This window comes from Lathyrus oleraceus, chromosome 7 (assembly GCF_024323335.1).
Source record: "Lathyrus oleraceus cultivar Zhongwan6 chromosome 7, CAAS_Psat_ZW6_1.0, whole genome shotgun sequence".
Lineage (NCBI taxonomy): Eukaryota > Viridiplantae > Streptophyta > Magnoliopsida > Fabales > Fabaceae > Lathyrus > Lathyrus oleraceus.
This window is the reverse complement of record NC_066585.1, coordinates 102,897,931-102,904,495: the sequence shown is the minus strand read 5'-3', so window position 1 is coordinate 102,904,495 and position 6,565 is coordinate 102,897,931. Positions and strand designations below refer to the sequence as shown.

Here is a 6,565-nt window from a genome sequence, read left to right as displayed (position 1 = left end):
ATCCTACCGAGGATCCTAACCTTCATTTATCCGTATTTGTCCAATACGCTGATACTGTTAAAGTTAATGGTGTCACTCCAGAGGCAATTCGACTTCGTCTTTTTCCTTTCTCATTAAGAGATAGCGCTAGAAGATGGCTTCAATCTCTTCCTTCCAACTCAGTCACCACATGGAACGAGTTGAAGAAAGTTTTTCTTGCTCGATATTTTCCTCCAAGCAAAACAGCTATGTTAAGAGCCCAGATAAAAGGATTTAAACAGAAAGATAATGAATCTCTTTTCGAAGCATGGGAAAGATACAAAGACATGATGAGACTTTGTCCACACCATGGTTTAGAAGACTGGTTAGTAATTCATACATTCTATAATGGTCTCTTATACAACACGAGGTTAACAATAGATGCTGCCGCAGGTGGTGCACTAATGAACAAACCTTATGCTGACGCTTACCAACTTATCGAAAGCATGGCTCAAAACCACTATCAGTGGGGAAGCGAACGAACAATGGTGGAAAAACCTCAAACGAAAACTGGCATGTACGAGATAAGTAACCTTGATCATGTTAATGCAAAAGTGGATGCTCTGGTCCACAAAATTGAAAGTCTAAATGTATCACCTCCAGCCACCGTAGTTGCCATAACTCAGAATTGCGAAGTCTGTGGAATCCAAGGTCACACTCCTGCAGATTGTCAACTCCTAACAGGAATCCAAGCGGAGCAAGTAAACTATGCTCAAGGAAGCCCCTACTCGCACACCTATAACTCAAATTGGAAGAATCATCCCAATTTTTCATATAAGAGTAATAATGCTTTATACGCACCTGGACAATCTCCAAATCAAGCCCCAGCTATACCTCTGGGATATCAGAAGCCGACCCCATCTACACCTAACAATAACGCCCCTAGGAAATCCAACTTGGAAATCATGATGGAAAACTTTATAGCTTCTCAACAGCAAACCAATAAAGATTTCTTAAACCAGAATGTACACACTGGCGAACAAATTAAACAACTAGCAAGTAAAGTAGATGCCCTGGCTACTCATAACAAAATGCTGGAAACGCAAATTTCACAAGTAGCTCAACAACAAGCACCTACTGCTGCCCCAACTGGTACATTTCCTGGCCAACCCCAACCTAACCCAAGAAGCCACGCTCATGCAATTATACTGAGAAGTGGAACGGAAGTGGAAGGACCGTCTGACCCAAGGATAGAAAACCAAAACTCTAAAAAGTCAACTGAGAAGGAAAGTGAACCTAAGGAAAAGGAAGAGAGTAATAAGGAAACCGTAGAAAAGAAGGAACCTTATGTACCTCCACCACCTTATAAACCACCTATCCCTTACCCTCAAAGGCTTATTAAAACCAAAGATGCGGGCCAATTTAAAAAATTTGTTGACCTACTAAAACAATTAAACGTCACAATTCCGTTTACAGAAGCTATTACGCAGATGCCCTCATATGCCAAGTTTTTAAAAGAAATTCTTTCTTATAAAAGGAAACTTGAAGATAGCGAAACCGTTACACTCACCGCTGAATGTAGCGCTATAATCCAAAATATGCCTCCTAAACTTAAAGACCCAGGTAGTTTCTCTATACCCTGTCACATAGGAAAATTTGTCATAGACAAAGCCTTATGCGACTTAGGAGCCGGTATTAGTGTTATGCCTTTATCCATATGCAAGAGACTTGAAATGGGAGAATTAAGACCAACTAAAATGTTTGTGCAACTAGCAGATCGTTCCGTCAAATATCCTGTAGGAATTCTTGAAAACGTTCTAGTGCGCATAGGTCAATTCTACATTCCAACCGATTTTATAATTATGGATATTAGAGAAGATGAAGTTACACCCATTATACTGGGAAGACCGTTCTTAGCAACTGCCGGTGCGATCATAGATGTAAAACGAGGACGACTCACTTTCGAAGTAGGAGAAGAGAAAATTGAGTTCATTCTTTCCCAATTTTTGAAAGCACCTGCAATAGAAGATACATGTTACTTCATGGATATCATCGATGAATGCATAAAAGAAACGGAGTTAGAAAAAGGCAAATCATTTGACTATCTTGTAGAAGACAAACTTAACCAATGTTTAGCAATAACACCGGACCCTACGCAATGCCTTAAGAAACCAACCTTAGACCTGAAAACACTTCCCAAGAATCTGAGATATGAATTCCTAGACTTAGAGCTTGAACGACCAGTGATAGTTAATGCTGACCTAGGAAGACTCGAAACAGAAAAACTCCTGCATATCTTAAGAAAATATCCAACCGCACTAGGTTACAACATCACCGATCTTAAAGGAATAAGTCCCTCTATTTGTATGCACCGCATCATGCTAGAAGAAGATTGTAAAACTTCTAGGGAACACCAGAGGAGACTAAACCCGATCCTGAGTGAGGTAGTGAAGAAGGAAATAACCAAGTTATTAGAGGCAGGTATCATATATCCTATATTTGATAGCAAATGGGTTAGTCCTGTACACGTAGTACCAAAGAAAGGAGGTGTAACAGTCATTGAGAATGAAAAAGGAGAAACTATAACCAAACGAATCGAATCGGGATGGAGAATGTGCATTGACTATAGGAAACTAAACAAAGCAACCCGAAAAGATCATTTCCCTTTACCATTCATTGACCAGATGTTAGAATGATTAGCAAAACATTCTCATTTCTGCTATCTAGACGGTTACTCAGGTTTCTTTCAAATACCAATTCATCCTGATGACCAAGAAAAGACAATGTTCACGTGCCCTTTTGGTACCTTCGCTTATAGACGAATGTTGTTTGGCTTGTGTAATGCTCCTGCAACTTTCCAAAGGTGCATGATGGCAATATTCGCCGATTTTCTAGAAAACATCATGGAAGTATTTATGGATGACTTTTCCGTATGCGGACAAAGCTTTAAAGAATGCCTTGAAAACCTAGAGAGAGTTCTAGAGCGATGTGTAAAAGTAAACCTAGTACTTAATTGGGAAAAATGTCACTTTATGGTACAAGAAGGAATTGTTTTAGGACACATCATCTCGAACAGAGGAATTGAAGTAGACAAAGCTAAAATAGAGGTAATCGAAAATCTTCAACCCCCGAAAACTGTGAGAGAAGTACGAAGCTTCTTAGGACATGCCGGTTTTTACCGACGATTCATTAAAGACTTCTCTAAAATAACTAAACCTTTGACCGGGTTATTAATGAAAGATGCTGAATTCATATTCGACAATAAATGTTTAGAAGCATTCCAAACGCTTAAACAAGCACTGATCTCCGCACCCATAATGCAGACACCAGATTGGAACGAACCATTCGAAATAATGTGTGATGCTAGTGATTACGCTGTAGGTGCTGTTTTAGGACAACGAAAAGATAAAAAGCTTCACGTTATATATTACGCAAGTAGAACTCTAGATGAAGCACAAATGAATTACGCCACAACCGAGAAAGAACTTCTAGCAGTAGTGTTTGCACTAGATAAATTTTGTTCTTACTTGGTCGGAGCCAAAATAATCATCTACACTGACCACGCTGCTATCAAATACCTCTTAACTAAAAAGGATGCTAAACCTAGACTCCTAAGGTGGATCCTGTTGCTACAAGAGTTCGATTTGGAAATCAAAGACAAGAAAGGAACTGAAAACGTAGTAGCAGATCACCTCTCTAGACTTGAGAACCTTGAACCGGAAAGAACATCAATTAACGACGATTTCTCGTACGATAAGCTTATAGCTACTTTGGAAGAAAATAACGCTGATAAACAGGTAGAAACCACTTTAGCTATATCTGTTACACCGTGGTACGCTGACCTCGTTAATTATTTAGCTTCCGGAATAGTTCCATCTACCTTATCCTACCAACAGAAGAAACGATTCTTCTATGACATAAAACATTATTACTGGGATGACCCCTTACTTTTTAAAAGAGGCCCCGATGGTATTTTCCGTCGGTGTATACCCGAAGAAGAGGTAGAAAATATAATCCAACATTGTCACTCCACTCCTTATGGTGGACACGCAAGTACATCCAAGACCTGCTCTAAAATCCTACAAGCCGGTTTCTATTGGCCAAGTATATGGAAGGATGTACATGCAGCTATTAAGAAATGTGACAGATGTCAACGCACAGGAAACATATCTAGACGTGACGAGATGCCACAAAAGGGCGTTTTGGAAGTAAATATTTTCGACGTGTGGGGAATAGACTTCATGGGACCTTTTCCATCCTCTTTCGGTAACAAATACATACTCGTGGCAGTTGACTACGTATCAAAATGGATTGAAGCTATAGCTTCTCCAACTAACGACACACGAGTAGTAACTAGACTCTTTAAGAATATAATATTCCCAAGGTTTGGTGTCCCAAGAATAGTAGTCAGTGATGGTGGATCGCATTTCATATCCAAGGTACTCGAAAAACTACTGCTTAAGTATGGCGTAAGACATAGAGTAGCGACACCTTACCACCCTCAAACCAGTGGGCAAGTAGAAGTGTCTAACAGAGAGATTAAACAAATATTAGAAAAAACAGTCGCCACTTCAAGGAAAGACTGGTCATTAAAATTACCAGAAGCTTTATGGGCTTACCGAACTGCTTACAAAACTCCCATAGGGACAACCCCATTTAAGCTCATTTATGGAAAATCCTGTCACCTCCCGGTAGAATTAGAACATAAAGCCTATTGGGCTATTAAAAATCTAAATTTAAACTATAAAGCCGCCGGTGAAAAGAGAATCCTTGATATAAGCGAATTAGAGGAACTCAGAAGAGACGCTTACGAAAATGCCAGAATCTACAAAGAAAGAACAAAACAATGGCATGACAAGCGCATATCAAGGAAAATCTTCAAACAAGGCGATACAGTCCTTTTATTTAACTCCAGGCTAAAGTTATTCCCGGGAAAACTACGATCTAGATGGTCAGGTCCTTTTCAAATCACCAATGTTTTTCCCAGTGGAGCAGTAGAAATTAAAGGCAAATCTATGGAACCATTTACCGTAAACGGGCAACGTCTAAAACATTATCACTATGCAGAAAACACTGAAGATTCGCAAGTCTTGCACTTAGACGAAATGCCTCAAGAACTTATAGATTATAATTGATAGTTTTTATGTCGAGCTTGCGACATTAAACAAAGCGCTTAGTGGGAGACAACCCACAAATATTTTATTATTTTCTTCTATTATCATATTTATATTTTTATTATTTCTTCCTTAATTATTCTTTTAACTTTTATTTGGTATTCATTCTTATTTTTATCTATTAAAAACTCTTCACTTCTTCTTTCGGCATTTGGCCAAATCCTGACTAAAACTCTTGTTTTTCTTTTCTCTAGCTAACACTAACCTGATGGGACAAATTGATCGTATGGGTATCAAATTCAGAGGAACAGCTCAGAAACAAAAGTTTGAGGAACTAGCCACGAGAGAGATGCTACCTAGCCTGTATGCTGATGACTGGGCAATGACTGCTCTTGGACTAAGACAAAGTATCCTGTATTTGCTGAGTCAGATAGGGTGGGAAACCGCTCCTATCCGTAGACAATTTGTCACATACCGGAGACTGACCCTAGAATTCCTTAGTTCTCTGATCTATCTACCCAGCCATGGAAAAGGAATAAGCAGAGGTTTTATCCAATTCAGAATGTTTAACATGGAGTACCAATTTAATATTCAAGATTTTACCAACCTTTTAGGTTTCCCTACATCCTTTGACACATTCACAGTGAGCCAAGAAGAACTTTTTGAATATAGAGAACTTGAACACTTTTGGGGTAACTTGACTGGACATGACGATCCCGAGGAACATGAGTTTCTCTCTGGAAACATACATAACCCGACCTTCCGTTATTTCCATAAGATCCTGACCCACACCTTATTTGGGAAGAAGCCAAACAGTACCACAGTTTCACGTGATGAACTCTTCATCATATTTTGTGCTTCCCAGAACCGTCCAGTAAACGGTGCCACTTTTATGTTAGCAAATTTGGACCACCTTATCCAAGATGAGCGAGCACCAATTCGAATAGGCGGTTTGATAACTATGATTGGTAATGCTATTGGATTACGTCAGCCTATGCTTGACTTAAGCCCTTTTTGTGGCATTACTATTATGAGTATACCCTTCCTCTTCAACACTATGTTTATAGCAAACCTAGGGTCTGATGAGTTTGAGCTTATAATTGATAACCAAGTTCTTTGCCTATTCACCATGCCCGATCCTAGGACTAGTGTTCATAACCGCAGTAACTGGCTCTACAATCTGAACGAAACCCCCTCTCCTGCTAGATCCACTGAATCCATCCAGGACTATGAGATTTGTGATGACCAGATTCCTTATGTCGAATCTGACCCTCAGACACCCTCTGGCTATTATGATATTGATCCTCCTCCTTAACCTGTTCAGACCGAAGAATCGGCAATACCCGACCTTAGACATCATATGCCCGGAACTGATTATAACACTGCCATTGAAGCTTTGATGTCAGAACAAGAAGCCCTCAGAGAAGAGTTCGCTAACATGAGACACGAAATTCAAGGATACATGAACGGTATGACAAATCAGTTTCACGAGT

The 6,565-nt window shown here is 39.6% G+C and overlaps 1 pseudogene; it reads right to left on the bottom strand.

Moving 5' to 3' along the window:
* Positions 1–234: 234 nt before the first annotated feature.
* On the bottom strand, positions 235–334 carry LOC127109811 (uncharacterized; annotated as a pseudogene).
* Positions 335–6,565: the final 6,231 nt, after the last annotated feature.